Here is a 16,726-nt window from a genome sequence, read left to right on the forward strand (position 1 = left end):
AAGAGAGCTGAACCAGGATTTAGCATGATCCTTTAGAGAGAAAGGAAACAACTTAAGGATATAGTAGTAGCGGATCTTCTCCTCACTAGTGAAAAGGGTGGCTATATCGTGTAGTTTGGTAAGGTGGGCTACGACCGTCTCAGATTCATAACCGTGGAATGGATCAGATTCGACTAGAGAGATTATCTCAGGGTCGAAACAGAATTCATAATCCTCATCGGTGATAAAGATAGGTGAAGTGGCAAACTTCGGGTCGTATTTCATCCTAGCTTTCAGAGATTTTTCCTTCCACTTGAGAAGTAATTTCTCAATGTCATTGGCATCCTTACACGCAAGAAAATCCTCAGCTATCTCTCCCTCCATAACATAACCCTCAGGTTATATCAGGCAATTCATATCTAGGAGAGCTAGATCTAGCAGGAGCAAAAGCAGGTTCTATCTCAAGAGTATCGGCAGTTTCAGAAGCATCACGAGCATTGGCAGTAACTCTAGCAATATGAGCATCAAGGAGTACCCCTAGTGGCATATCAGGCAAAGTAGTATCTCTAGCAGTATCAAGCATAGCATCATCAGGCAAAATAGCATCTCTAGCATCATCAGGCATATCATCTCTAGCAGTATCAGGCATATCATCTCTAGCAGTATCAGGCATAGCATCTCTAGCAGTATCAGGCATAGCATCTCTAGCAGTATCAGGCATAGCATCTCTAGCAGTATCAGGCATAGCATCTCTAGCAGTATCAGGCATAGTAGCATCATAAGCATCATCAATAGCAGTAGCATCTCTAGCATCTCTAGCATCTCTAGCATCATCTAGCACAGGCGACATATCAAGATTTCTAGGAGGAGGCGGTGTCGCAAACTTACTCATAACTGAAGGTGAATCAAGTGCAGAGCTAGATGGCAGTTCCTTACCTCCCCTCGTAGTTGAGGGCAAGACTTTGGTTCTTGGATCTTTCAGATTCTACATAGTGATCAGTAGATATAAATCCCAAGTGACTCAGAGAATATAGCTATCCTCCCAGGCAACAGCGCTAGAAAAGAGTTGCTTCCAGTTGCTCAACAATTAGCAATTGTCTTGCAATGGCCCACCAGCGTGTGGGATCATGGCAGTTTTCGAGGGTAGAGTATTCAACCCAAATTTGTTGGTTCGACACGATGGGAGTGAAAGGATATTCTCTAGTATTAGCAGTTGAGTTGTCGGCTCAACCACACCTGAAATATTAGTATCTACAAGCAGAATATAAGCAGCAAAGGTAGTATGATAGCAACGGTGCTAGGAAGGAATCTGTTGACGGCAGATTATTCCTAACTGAAGTATCAATGGCGCCAAAAAAGTATTGTAGCAGGTAGTAGCAAAGTAACGAGTAATAGCAGTAGCAAGGAACAACAATAGTGATAGCAGCAGCAGTAGCAAGTAACAGTAGCAGCAACAGTAGTAACAGCAGCAGAGCAAAGCAAGTAACGACAGCAGAGCAAAGCAAGTAACAATAGCAGCGGGACAAACTCGTAGGCAATGGATCGGTGATTTGTTGGATGACATTCATCATGCAACAGTTATAACGCGGAGAGGTATGTGGCTAGCTCCCGTTCATCAATGTGATGTAGGCATGCATTCCATGTGTAGTCATACGTGCTTAGGGAAAAGAACTTGCATGACATCTATTGTCCAACCCTCCCGTGGCAGCAGGGTCCAAATGGATAATACGGGATATTAAGGTTCTCCTTTTAATAAAGAACCGGAACAATGCATTAGCAGTTGGTGAACACATGAACTCCTCAAACTATGGTCATCACCGGGAGTGGTTCCGGTTATTGTCACTCCGGGGTTGCCGGATCATAACACATAGTAGGTAACTACAACTTGCAAGATCGGAACTGAAACACACATATATTGGTGACAACATAATAATTTCCGATCTGAATTCATGGCACTCGGGCCCTAGTAACAAGCATTAAGCATGGCAAAGTAGTAGCAACATCAATGTCAGAACATAGTGGATACTAGGGGATCAATCCCCGTCAGAACTAACTCGATTACATGATAGATCTCATCCTACTCATCACCGCCCAGCGAGTCTACGAATAGATTACTCACGAACGATGAAGAGCTTCATGGAATTGGAGAGGGAAGAAGGTTGATGATGACGATGGCGGCGATCTCCTTGATCCGGAGCCCAAAACGGACTCTAGATCTGCCCTCCAGGGCAAGGATGGGATGTGTCGGCGCCTCTGGATCGTGAAACACGATGAACTCTTCTCTCTTGATTTTTTCCGGGACGAAAGGGAATAAATAGCGCTGGAGTTGGGGGCAGCAGAGCCACGTGGGCCCCACAAGCCTGGTAGCCGCGGCCAGGGGGAGGCCGCGGCTGCGGGGCTTGTGGCCAACTGGCCCGTCCCCTCCGATGGATCTTTGCGCAGGTATTTTTCATATTTTCCAGAAATATTCTCCGGAAATTTTCAGGACGTTCTGAGAACTTTCATTTCTGCACAAAAACAACACCATGGCAATTCTGCAGAAAACAACGTCAGTCCGGGTTAGTTCCAGTCAAATCATGCAAATTGGAGTCCAAAACAAGGGCACAAGAGTTTGGAAAAGTAGATACGATGGAGACGTATCAGACATCTACGCGTATTTGGGCCTAGCCCAACCACAGGTGCCCGTACCCAAGCCACCAGTCGAGTACCACACGCCAGTTTATTAGTGGGAGCCAGAGGAGCTCACATAGCGGTGGCATCCTCAGTCCACTCCAGAGTATCCCGGAGCTGGTTATTTCCCTCCTTGGGAGTAGACCAAGTTAGGCCAAAAGCCTAAGCTTGGGGGAGTACGTGTTCTCACCGACTTTACATTCTTGCTTATGCTTTCACTTTGTTAGCCGGTATTCACACTTTGCCACTGTATCATCTATGCTAGTTTATTTTTCTTGTTTTCTTTTCATGTGTCTGTCTAGTTTGAGAAAACCCAAAAAAAAATTCTTTTTCTTCTTTTGCTTGTTGGGAGCTTTCCCGTGTAGATAATTTTCTTTTTCTTTGGGTCAAGGTAGAAGATATTGGTTACAATGTTTAGTGGCTCTCGCATGCATACCTGTTTAGCTGTTAAAGAGCCATATTACTTTGTCTTCTCCTTTTTGTTTGCCTTCAGATTCTAGCTTTAGTCCAATGCACGAGCACGCTTATTATTGTTCACATCATTCGATCGTGCAAGTGAAAGGCAATAATGACGATATATGATGAAGTGATTGAGCCTGGAAAAGCGGGTATGAACTCGATCTATTTTGTTTTTGTAAATATGACTAGCTCATCATGCCTGATTCAGCTTTGTTGTGAGAGAAACATGTTTGCAATGACAACTTAGAGATCATAGTTGCTTATGCCATGCTTATTTAGCTAGGAGCTTATAATGGTTTGTCTTGGATGCCCACATGAATGTTGAGATGACTATGATGTAGTATGATAGGATGGTATCCTCCTTTGAATGTTTCAAGTGGCCTGACTTGGCGCATGTTCACCCATGTAGTTGAAACAAAATCAACATAGCCTCTATGGTGTTCATGTTCATGGTGATTTATGTCCTACTCATGCTTGCACTCAATGCTTAGTTAATCTCAATGCATTTTGATGACTGTTGTCGCTCTCTAGTTGGTCGCTTCCTAGTCTTTTGCTAGCCTTCACTTGTACTAAGCGGGAATACTGCTTGTGCATCCACTTCGATAAACCCAAGTTGGGCCATATGAGTCCACCATACCTACCTATGTGCGGTATCTACCTGCCATTCCAAGTAAATTTGCATGTGCCACTCTCTAAACCTTAAAGAAATAGTCTGTTTTGCATGCCCAAACCGCTCATGTGGTGATAGAGGGCTATTGGTATCTTCCATGCTAGGCGTGTTATCCTCGATATGTGTTTATTCACTATCATTCACGAGAAAGGGGCCGGTAATTGGAATTCCCAGTTCCATGCTCAAATCGAAAAGATAATTGCAAAAAAAACTCCCCCAGGATTGATGATGGTATGGACGGTACCCGAGGATTCGGCTAGCCGTGGAGTGTGATTGCTTGGGGGTGGGGGAGTCAAAACTTTACTTTTCTGTTTGGGAACCGCCTATAGCATGTGTAGCATGGAAGATGTTGAGAAATCTTAGTCATTGCATTGACAATGAAAGCATGTCACCCAAAATTATTATCTCTGTTTTCAAAGCTTGAGCTCTCGCACATCTGCCAATCAATGCTTCCCTCCACAAAGGGTCTGTCTATTTATGTTCTTGTTGAGTCATTCTACTCTTACAAAAGCACCAATTAGAGAGCACCTTTGTCATTTTTATGTTTTGCTTTTAGCTGTGTTGACTATGACTATGAACGGATCTTCGTTGCCATGAATTACAATGTTTAGTCAGCCCTTGGTCTTTTAAGGTGCTCTGCATTTATGTTTTGCGGTCTCAAAAAGAGCTAGCGAGATACCATCTATTCATACTACTTCATGTTGTTTTGATTGAAGTGTTGACACTTGAGGCTTATTATTATTTGCTCGCTAGTTGATTATGCCATTGATATGAGTTTACCGTGAGACCTAGATGTCATTTGCTTATGTGGTTTGCTTGTGAAGTTGCTGAAATTCTGGTTGTGAGTTAGACATAGTTGCAACAACAAGATCAAACAGAGTTTGTCAAAGTTTTTATTTTGTCTCTCTCAGTTTGTCAACTGAGTTGCTTGAGGACAAGCAAGGCTTTAAGCTTGGGGCGTCTCGGTTGTATCTACTTTTCCGAACTGTTTTGCCTTTATTTTGGACTCTAATTTGCATGATTTGAATGGAACTAACTCGGACTAACGTTGTTTTCAGCAGAATTGCCATGGTGTTGTTTTTGTGCAGAAATAAAAGTTCTCGGAACGTCCTGAAAATTTACGAAGATTTTTTCTGGAATAAAAGAAAAATACCTGCGCAAAGATCCACCCGAGGAGGTGGACCAGTGGGCCACAAGCCCACAGGCCGCATCCACCCCCCCTAGCCGCGCCGTGAGGGCTTGTGGGGCTCACGTGGCTCCACCGCCCCCAAACTCAGCTCTTTATCTTCCATCTCATGCGGAAAAAAAATCAGAGAGAAGGTTTCATCGCGTTTCGCGATATGGAGGCGCTGCCACATCCTGTTCTTCATCTGGAGGGCAGATCTGGAGTCCGTTTCGGGCTCCGGAGAGGGGAAATCGTCGCCATCGTCATCATCAACCTTTCTCCATCGACAATTCCATGATGCTCTTTATCGTTCATGAGAAATCTCATCGTAGGCTTGCTGGACGGTGATGAGTTGGATGAGATCTATCATGTAATCGAGTTAGTTCTTGACGGGGATTGATCCCTAGTATCCACTATGTTCTAGATTGATATTGCTACTACTTGGCTATGCTTAATGCTTGTCACTAGGGCCCGAGTGCCATGATTTCAGATCTGAACCTATTATGTTGTCGCTAATATATGTGTGTTTTAGATCCTATCTTGCAAGTTGTAGTCACCTACTTTGTGTTATGACCCGGCAACCGCGGAGTGACAATAGCCGGAACCACTCCCGGAGATGACCATAGTATGAGGAGTTCATGTATTCACCGCATGTTAATGCGTTGGTCCGGTTCTTTATTAAAAGGAGAACCTTAATATCCCGTAGTTTCCATTAGAACCCCGCTGCCACGGGAGGGATGGACAATAGATGTCATGCAAGTTCTTTTCCCTAAGCACGTATGACTACATACGAAATACATGCCTACATTAGATCGATGAACGGGAGCTAGCCACATATCTCTCCGTATTATAGCTATTACGTGATGAATCACATCCGTCATACTCATCCATCACCGATCCACTACCTACGAGTCTTTTACTACTGGTCCTCGCTATGTTACTTTGCCTAGGCTTGTCCCTTGCTACAAAAGGGATTGGGCCACTTTGGTGTTGTTACTTGTTACTTTGTTGTTGTTGTCACTACTGTTGTTACTTGTTACTTTGCTGCTGCTGCTACTATTCTTCCTTGCTACTCCGCTGTTACTTGTTGCAATACTTTGTTGGTGCCGTTGCCGAGGCTAGGTAAGCGGCACTAACATCCCGTCAACAAGGCTTTTTCTGGCGCTATTGATACAACAGTTAGGAATAGTGTGCCTTGTCAACAGACCGTTTTTGGCACCGTTTCTATCATACTACTTTGCTACTGATACTTTGCTTGCAGACACTAATCTTTCAGGTGTGGTTGAATCTGACACATTCAGCTGCTAATACTTGAGAATATTCTTTCGCTTCCCGTCGTTCGAACCAACAAATTTGGGTTGAATACTCTACCCTCGAAAACTGTTGCGATCCCATACGCTTGTGGGACATCAGCCGACAAGTTACTCGGTTTCCTCATTTCCGAACGTGGAAGCGATGCTAACCCCGACAAAATTGGTGCTATAGTCCAAATGAGATGGCCAGAGCGCATACATGACGTGAAAAGGCTCATAGGTTGCCTTGCGGCCCTGAGCTACTTCATCTCAAGACTCGGCAAGAAGGCATTCCTTCTTATTGATTGATGAAAAAGATCTGATAGGTTCGAGTGGACTCCTGAAGTGCGAGTCGTATTCGACGAACTCAAGGCCTTCCTCTCCACCCAGCCAGTGTTAGCTGCTCCGAGAAGCCGGGAGCCATTGCTCCTATATATGACAGCCACTCGCCAAGTGGTTAGCATCGTCCTTACTATGGGGCACGAGGAGCCAGGCAAAGCATACAAGGTGCAAAGACACATCTATTATATGGCAGAAGTATTGACCCCCTCCAAACAAAGGTATACACACTACCAAAACTTGGTCTATGGTATTTAATTGGCCGCGAAGAAGGTGGTTCATTACTTCCAAGATCACTCGGTCATAGTTATCAGTGATGCCCCCCTATCGTAATTCAAGCATAACAGAGATGCCACTTGTCGAGTAGCCAATTGGGCAATTGAGGTCCTCCCACTGGAGATCAGATTTGAAGCCACGAAGGTGATCAACTCTAAGGCCCTCGTAGATTTCCTGGCCAAATGGATAGAACAAGAGTAGCCAGCCCTAAGTATCCCCGAGCATTGGACTATGTTCTTTGATGGATACAATATGCTCCATGGCTTGGGGGCTGGAGTGGTTCTCGTTCCCCCAGGGGGACCGACTGAGCTACGTACTCCTGATCCAATTTGATTCATCTAACAATGAGGCCGAGTAAGAAGCCCTCCTGTATGGGCTCTGTATGGCCATCTCACTCGGCATTCATCATTTGATGTTCAACGCTAATTCGGACCTCGTTGTCAATCAGGTGATGAAAGACTGGAACATTTTGAGCCCAGCCATGGCTGGCTATTCCAACAGAGTCATGAAGTTGGAAAAGAATTTTGATGGATTGGGGTTGCCCCATGTACCCCCGGGCGAAGAACCAGGCGACCGATGACATAGCCAAGATTGGATCCACTCGGCGAGCCGTTCCAAAGGTCGTGCTCGTTGAACATCTGCATGTCGCCACAATCAAAGAAGATCCTATCATAGAAGAGCCCCCACAAGCAGTCGGCCTATCAAATCCGATTGAGGTTGTTGTTCCAGCAGTGGTCGACTTGCTCCACGAGATGCTGGTGATCACTCCCAACTGGACTTAGCCTTATCTAGCATACTTTCTCCAGCAAGAGTTCCCATAAGACGAACAAGAAGCACGCCGAATCATCTGGATGTCTAAAGCTTTCGAGGTAACGGGAGATCATCTATACAAGAAAAACGCTACAAGAGTCATCCAAAAACACATTTCCCCGTAGGAAGGGCTGCAATCTTACACAAGATTCACTCGGGAACTTGTGGCCACCACGCGTCCTCTCGGGCGTTGGTAGCCAAAGCCTTCCGAGCGGGGTTTTATTGGGCCCGAGCCAATGAGGTATCAAGAGATTTGTTGAGATATGTGTCGGATGCTGGTTCTACAAGAATCACTTGCGCAAGCCTGCATCCGCACTGAAGAGAATTCCGCTCACCTGATTGTTTACCGCATGGGGCCTTGACATGGTCGGCCCCCTGCGATCCAGGTCGAGTGTGTTTACCCACCTTCTAGTCGTGGTTGATAATTTCACCAAGTGGGTCGAAGGGAAGCACATCAAAATCCTAGATTTAGCGACTGCCATCGGCTTCATTCGGCAGATTATCTTTAGATTCGGAGTTCCACATGATATCATCACTAACAATGTGTCCAACTTCGACTCAAACGAATTCCGTGAGTTCTGCTACTCCGAGGGCACTCGGGTTAATTATGCCTCTATGGCTCACCTGCAGTCGAATGGACAGGCAGAGCGAGCGAATGGAATGATTACAAGGATTGAAGCCCCAACTAATGAGGGACCAAAATTACGTTGCACGGGCATGGGTCGAAGAGTTGTGATCCGTCCTATGGGGCATGCGAACGACGCCGAAATGCTCCACCAAGCGCACTCCTTTCTTCATGATGTACGGGTCCGAAGCCATTTTGTCGAGTGACCTGCTTCACAATTCCCCCTGAGTGAAACAATACAATGAAGCTCAAGCCAAGGTAGCACATCAAGACAGTCTGGATCTCCTGGAACGGGAGAGAGAGCTATCCCCCATAAGATCGACATTATATCAGCAAGATCTTAGGTGTTATCAAGATAAGCAAGTTAGATGGCGCGCCTTTCAGGAATGCGATGTGGTCCTCCGACTAGACGAGCAAAAGCCCCACAAGATGGTGGCTTTTTGACAAGGGTCTTCGCAATCTCCAAAGTCGTGCAGAATGGAGCCTATTACCTCTACAAATTTCAGAATGGGACACCAGATCCGAGAGCCTAGAACGCGGATCTCCTCCGTAAGTTCTACACATGGAACATATCAAAACTTTTTCATTTTTTATTCTTGTAATGAACCCGGGTGATTTTGATGAATAAAAAGTTTTGCTTCTTTACACTTTGTCAAAAAATTACTTTTTTAATCTAGTGAAATACTCCCTTTTATTACCCGAGTCGGTGAAAAGCTTAGTTGTGAACCTGATTTCGCCTAAGTTAAAACCTGGTCCGAGTGAGAACATCATCTACACACGGGGGCTTAGCTGTGAACCTGATTTCACCGAAGTTAAAACCTGCTCCAAGTGAGGACATCATCCACACTCGGGGGATTAGCTGCGAACCTGATTTTGCCAAAGTTAAAATGGTTCCAAGTAAGGGCATGACCTCCACTCGGATGCCAAGATGGACATCACCATCATTGTTCGTAAGAACTACCTTCATTCTTAGTTTTAAACCTGATTTTGCCTAAGTTAAAACCTTCTCCTAGTAAGGACATCATCCACACTCGGGGGCTTAGCTAAGAATCTGGTTTGTCCTAAGTTAAAAGGTTTCGAGCAAGGGCATGAACTCCACTCGGATGCCAAGATGGACATGACCATCATTGTTTGCAAGAACTACCTTCATTCTTAGCTGCGAACCCGATTTTGCCTAATTTAAAACCTGCTCCGAGTAAGGACATCATCAGTCGGGGGCTTAGCTGCGAAACTGATTTCACTTAAGTTAAAATGATTATGAGTGAGGGCATGACCTTCAGTCGGATGCAAAGATGGACACGACCATGATGGTTTACAAGAACTACCTCCATTCTTAGCTGCAAACTGGATTTCACCTAAGTTAAAACATGCTATGAGTAAGGACATCATCCTCACTGGTGGGCTTAGATCCGAACCTAATTTTTCCTAAGTTAAAATGGTTCCAAGTAAGGGCATGACCTCCACTAGGATACCTAGATGGACAGGACAATCATTGTTTGCAAGAACTACCTTCATTCTTAGGTGTGAACCCAATTTCGCGTAAGTTAAAACCTGCTCCGAATAAGGACAACATCCACACACGGGGGCGTAGCTGCGAACCTGATTTCGCCTAAGTTAAAACGGTTCCGAGTGAAGGCACGACCACCACTCTAATGGCAAGATGAACAGGACCATCATTGTTTGCAAGAACTACCTTCATTATTAGTTGCGAACCCGATTTTGCCTAAGTTAAAACCTGCTCCGAGTAAGGGCATCACCAACACTTGTGGGCTTAGCTACGAACCTGAGTTAGCCTAAGTTAAAACGGTTCCGAGTGAAGGCACGACCTCCACTCTGATGCCAAGATGGACATGACCATCATTCTTTGTAAGAACTACCTTCATTCTTAGCTCCGAACCTGATTTCACTTAAGTTAAAACAGTTCCAAGCTAGGGCACGACCTCCACTCGGATGCCAAGACGGACAGGACCAGCATTTTTCGCAATAACTACCTTTATTGATTGCTTCGAACCAGATTTCTCCTAAGTTAAAACCTGCTCCTAGTGGGGACGTCATCCACTCTTGTGGCCTTAACTGCGAACCTGATTTCGCCTAAGTTAAAACTACTCTGAGTGAGGGCATTAACCACACTCGGGGGCTAAGTTGTGAAGCCGATTTTGCCTATGTTAAAACAGTTTCGAGTGAGGGCATGACCTCCACTCAAATGCCAAGATGGACAGGACCATCGTTGTTCCTAAGAACTACCTTCATTCTTAGCCGTGAACCTAATTTTGCTAAGTCAAAATCTACTTCGAGTGAAGACTTTTTCCACACTCGGGGACTTAGCTGCCACTTATCAATAGCCTAAGTACTATGGTGATCCTTGCGAGAACCTGCCAAACACTCGAAGAATCAAAAGTCAAATGACAATAAGGAAAATAGAAATTGCGTTATGTTCAAAGCAAAAGTACGGATAGTAGGAGCCTGACGGCACTCAAAGTATACGGTTACAGCAACCACTCGGCATACCGAGGCGAATCAAATTTAAAAGTTTTTATCTGAGAATCACTCGGAGGATGATGGGACCATGGCTTCAATGAAGGTGTCAAGGTTAATTCCATCTACAATCTAGGTGGCAGCCTCCATGAATATCTCCCTGAAGTCCTCAAACTTGGCGTTCTTCCTATTGGAGACCTTGAGGTTCTTCAGCTTCTCCTCATCCACTCCCTTGCAGTGGACGCGGACAAGCGAGAGGGCAATGTCGGCTCCAGCTTGAGCTGCTGACTTCTTCCAAGACTGCACTCCTTGGAGAATTCCTCACCAGGCGCAACTTCTTCGAGGATTGCACTCCTCGTTCTATGATAGCATGCATGTCCCTAGAGAATTCTTGGCAGGGGAAAATTCTCGATCGATGTACGATATAGCTGAACTGAGCCACTTGAAGTAGACGTGCACCTGCTCGATGCGATCCTCTAGTCGGAGAAGAGCGAGAGCTGCGCTGCCCGTGAAAAGCCCCCGCGATGGGTCCAACAACTTCTCAATCTTCTCGTTCTCCTCATCGACGTTGAAGCAGAATTGTGGACACGGTTAAGTGGCAAAAGAGACGAATATCACCCGGAAGTTGCCAAGACAATGCAAGAACCACTCGGGGTCAAGGGCATACCTTTAAGGTTCTCGCTCATTTCCTTGCCAAAGTCTTCGACAAACTGCTCCAGTTCAAGCTTCTTGGCCGAGACATGCTTGAGCTTAGACTCCCACTTGGTGTAGCGCTTCTTTACTTCAGTGAGGTCCTCAGCGGTCTTCTTCGCGGCAACCTCCAGGATCCGCTTTATTCCTCCAGTTTTGCAACCGACTTCAACTTGACATTGGCTGCCTTAATCTTCCGATTGGCTTCCTTCCAAGCGGATACCAGTTGAGTGTCCTTCCCGAGGGCTTCCTTCATGGTGTCTAAAGAAATAGAAGTCCTTAGCCTCTCAATAAGCTGACGATTTTCGCTACGGACATCCGATAAAATAATCTCAGTCGGACGGGGAGAGAAAACAAAGGCCAAGACAGTCGGGTGTGACGTGTTTACCTCCAAGTAAATGCTTCTCTTGCTCGAGGCGCACGTTCTTGTTCTTATTGACTTCAATCCAGAGGCGCGGGTCCTGCATGTCCTTCTCCATGGCATCGTAATGGATCCAGAGCTCACATACATTATGCCAACAAAAAACACAATTAGCCAAACTTCATAAATGGAAACTCTAAGACTACCGTCGACTGCTTCAGTCAACGGTAGTCTCAGAGACTACACCCATTGGGTGCGCTCAGAGTGCACCCACTCAAGAGATGAAGAGATGGACAAAGGGTTATGTACCCTAACAGTCTATGTCCAATCAAAATAGAAACTAAGACTACTGCTGACTGCTTCAGTCGACGACAGTCTCAAGGACTAAACCTAATGGGTGCACTCCGCGTGCCCCCACTAGAAGAAAACACCCACTGGGTGTGCCCCGCAAAAACCCACACGATAAACAAAACGAAAACACATGCACAGAAAAACTCCTGACTGAGATCAATGTTCGCAAGGGTACTGTGACATCCTCGACTTTTGCTACAGTAATTATTGTAATTAAGCTACAGTGATCAATCGCTAATGATGCCACGTCATCGAATTCCCATCTCAGACCCGCGTTGATTCGAGTCTGTCCGGATCCAAAAAAATTGAAAACAAAAGGAAAGTACTTTATCGGTTCATTGCAAGTATTAAAAGAATATGTATATGAAAGAGAGAATTAAAAGTATGTATAATAAATTGTAAAAGAAAGTATTTAAAAAGAAAAATCAGTTAGTGAAAAGAAATTAGAAAGAAAGAAATAATAAAAAAGGTAAAACAAAACAAAACAAATCAAACCAAAAAAAAACAAAAGAAAACAACCCCAGCCGGCCCAACTGGGCCAAGTGGCCCAGCCGGCCTCCCCAAACCCTAGCCCCCCTGGCGAGCAAACCTCCCCCTCGCTACTCCCTCCCCTCCCACCAGCGCCGCCAGCGCCCCCCCCCAGCCTCCCCTCGCGGGGGGCCCCGCCCCCCCACTCTCCGTCCTCTCCCCCCACCCCACCGACACCCCCTGCCCACGAGAGGACCCCCATCTCCCCCGTGACCCTCGCCCCATCTCCCTCCCACGACAGAGCCCCTCCACACCCCGTCGCCCCCCTCCTCTCCACCTCGCCCACCTCGGCCGGCGCCCCTCCCTGGCCGGCGACCGCCTCCCCATCCCGCCGGCGAGCTCCCCCGTCGCCCCCCCATGGCCTCCTCCTCCCGCCGACGAGTGCCTCTCCCCCGTCGGCCCCTCTCCCGGCCGGCGAGCCCCTCCCCTCCACCACGCCGGGCAGCACCCCCACCCCGGCCTCCTTACCCACCTCCCCCTCCGGATCCGGCGGCCGGGGCCCTCCCCATCCCGTCGGCGGCTCCATCCCGGGGGTCCTCCTCACGGGGCCCCTCTCGGCGAACCTCCGGCCGGCTCCTCCTCACCGGCATCACCACCGGAACCGCGCCGTCACCGTCACCGTCACCGCCTCCACGCCGTCTCCTCCGCCTCTTCCCGCGAACTCCGGCTTCACCGGCCCGTCCCGTCACCGTCGGTGATCCCCTCCTCGGGCTCCTCCCACCATGTCGATCTCCTCGCCGTCCCGGTTCCGTTCCGGCAAACGGGGCCTCGATCCGTCGACGGTAGACTCCGGTAGGGAGGATTGAAGTTTGTGTTCTTCTAGGTGGAGTTAGAGAGAGTAGTTCTCTGTCTGTGTTAACACAGAGAGAGAGATGAGAGTTTTGAGAGAAAAAAAATAAAAATAATAAATGATGGATTAAATGCGTATGTATGTATGTATGTATGTATGAGATGTGATGTATGTATTTGCGTATATGGATATTTAGAGGAATACGGTATTTGCACGGTTAGGTATCTAAAAAATATATGAGAAAATAGCCTTAGGTCACTTACCGGTGGGGCCAATGCACCCGCTGTCTATGACAGGGAGGCCCCACGCGAGAGTTAATATAAATTATAAAAATAATGTTTTTCTTAAATAAATAAATAGATAGATATATTAGTTAAAACAATTAATTAACATAATTAGAGTATGACACGTGGGTCCCTCGTTGAATTAATCTGATTAATAAATATTTAATCTTAAATAAAACTTGTGCCTATGACGTTCGGGACCCGCTGGTCAGTTGACCAGTCAAATGTTGATGTCAGCATGACATCGCGATGATGTCATAATGGAATTTTATTAAATCTTTTAAATATTTTTTTAATTCCTAAATAATTAATAAAACTTTGAAAATTAATATAAAATAATCCGTAAGTCAGATCAAAATAATTTCAACATGAAAGTTGATCAGCAAAGCGAGACGAACCCGGATACACGGTCCATTCGTCTGTCACGCGTCCCTAGCATAGCAAACATGGAACTTTTCCATCGTTTCCAGTATAACCGGTAGTAGCCCGAGACCCGGAAAATATCGTCAGATATTCTTCCGACCCGTCTATGACGGATGTTGCTGCGTTAGTTCATGTCTAGCCTCCATCTTGCCATGTCATGCTTTGTGTTGCATCGGTGCTATTATTTATTGTTTCTTCCCCCTCTTCTTACCGGTAGACCCCGAGACTGACGCTGCTGCCGGGTACATCTACGACCCTGCCGATCAGTCCTTTGCCGCAGAGCAGCAAGGCAAGCAAACTCCCCTTGATCATTTCTATATCGCCTATGTCTTTCTTCCTACTGCTTGCATTAGTATTTTGCTACTGTTGTAGTTAGCTCCTATATCTGATGCATAGCCTGTTTTTGATGAACTGCTACTTTCAGTCCTGTACCTTTAATATGCTTAGTATAGGTGCAGCAGTCATCCCCTCTGACCCCGTAGCTCAGTTGCTCCGCTTGTTGTCAAATCTCGATCTTTGATCGACGAGCCAGACCCGACACAGCACATTCACCCCCCTTCGTTGTACGACGCTACAGAGATACTATCGGGTACCGAGGGTGACACCTCGCTAAGTACTCCTGATGATATCTCTGTAGTATAGCTAGTCGGTTGTGGTTATCGAGGGTGATTCCTCTTTCACCATTCCCGATGACGCCTCTGTCGTGCAACCCCGCGAGTGTGGGACCCCCGAGGGTGATTCCTCTAAGCCCACCTTGACGGGTACATCGTTCGGGATCCAACGAGGGTGATACCTCGGATTCCCCCCGATGTTACGACCACACAGTTACTCGACCATGTTACTGGGATCATTGGTGATTAGTTGTAAGACGGGTGGATTCCCGCGAGACTGTGTTGCTGGCCTAATTAAAATGCTAATGGATTTGGGTATTTGATCTGGGTTGGTCGGAGACCTTTTCGCACTAACCGGCTACGCGGGAAGAATTATGGGTACTCGGCGTCGCGGTATCAGCCGAAGCTTTTCAGATGCCAGCAGTGTAGCGGCGCGCGCCCGAGTGGTCCCGAGATGCATCGCGCTTGTGATTAAGGGATGCTAGGACTGACGTCGGCCGCCCACGCCACGTGCAGGAGCGTGAAGAGGAACTGGGCCCATGAACCCTTTGTGCTTAGGGTTTAGACCGGCGGGCTGGCCTCTTTGATTAGTCTTAGGTGGGGCTGCGACGTGTCGATATTCCGAGGCCGGGCAGGACCCAGAAAAGTATGTCCGGCCAGATTGTTATCGAGCGTGACGGGACATGTGGTGCACCTCTGCAGGGATGAAAATTAACTATTCGGATAGCCGTGTCCACGGTTACAGGACGACTTGGAGTTGTGCCCCGATCTTATACAACTACAATTGTTACTTAAGTGGAATTAGTTTGCCTCGGGATTGCTTCCTCGCAGGGAGTCGAGGGACGATCTTTAGGCGTGACCTCACTTTATTATTGCTGCAACAATATGACTATTAATGTGTTACCCCTGTTCTACTCTCGTCTATTGCTGCAAGACCCTGAAGATGCTAGTCTTCGATAGGACTAGGCCTTCTCTCTCTATTCTCGCATTGCTGCAGTCAGTCCACATATAACCCCCTTCTTTGATACTGATGCATAATTAGAATAGTTCTGATGTAAGACTTGCGAGTACTTTGGATGAGTACTCACCGCTGCTTTGCTCCTCCCTTGTTCCCTTGATCCGTTTGCTGCGACCAGATGATGAAGCCCAGGAGATGGAGGTCCCCGCCACCGACGACTGCTACCCCGACGGTGCCTACTACTACGTGGAGGCCGCGGATGATCAGGAGTAGTTAGGAGGTTCCCAGGCAGGAGGCCTCGCCTCGTTCGATCGTTGTATCTTTTGTGCTAGCCTTCTCTAAGGCACCCCATGTTTTATGTCTGTACTCAGATATTTGTTGCTTCCGCTGACTCGTGTGTTTATCGAGCTTTCGTATTCTAGCCCTCGAGGCCCCTGGCTTGTAATATGAAGCTGATGTTATTTTATTTGTGTCTAGAGTTGTGTTGTGATATCTCCCCGTGAGTCCTTGGGTTTGATCATACGCATTTGTGTGTATGATTAGCGTACGATTAAGCCGAGGGCGTCACAGGTACTTACCCGAATGTTCTTCCCGAGGGCTTCGCTAGCGCTATACGCCTCCTTCAGTCGTCCATTCATCAATTCCAGTTCGATCAAGGCCTACCTACGCGTGCCCACCTGGTCCTACGACACATGGTGCAGCTGGAAGATGTTGGCCATCGAAGGAGTTGGCGGAGTGGCAATCGGACCTATTCTGTGTGAAGCTCCAGCCTACGAAGTGGTGAAGCGCATGGGAGTCGAAGCTCTAGTAGAGGAAGACCGGGTTACTCTGCTAGGGGTGACATCCTGCACCACCACATCGAAATGGTTGGAGGGGTAGGTAGATCAATATCGATCATGTCATGTGGCCCTCCAAGCATTTGAAAGTCACTCGATGATTAATGACAAGAGAAGGCAAGATTACCGAATGA

This window comes from Hordeum vulgare, chromosome 6H (assembly GCF_904849725.1).
Source record: "Hordeum vulgare subsp. vulgare chromosome 6H, MorexV3_pseudomolecules_assembly, whole genome shotgun sequence".
Lineage (NCBI taxonomy): Eukaryota > Viridiplantae > Streptophyta > Magnoliopsida > Poales > Poaceae > Hordeum > Hordeum vulgare.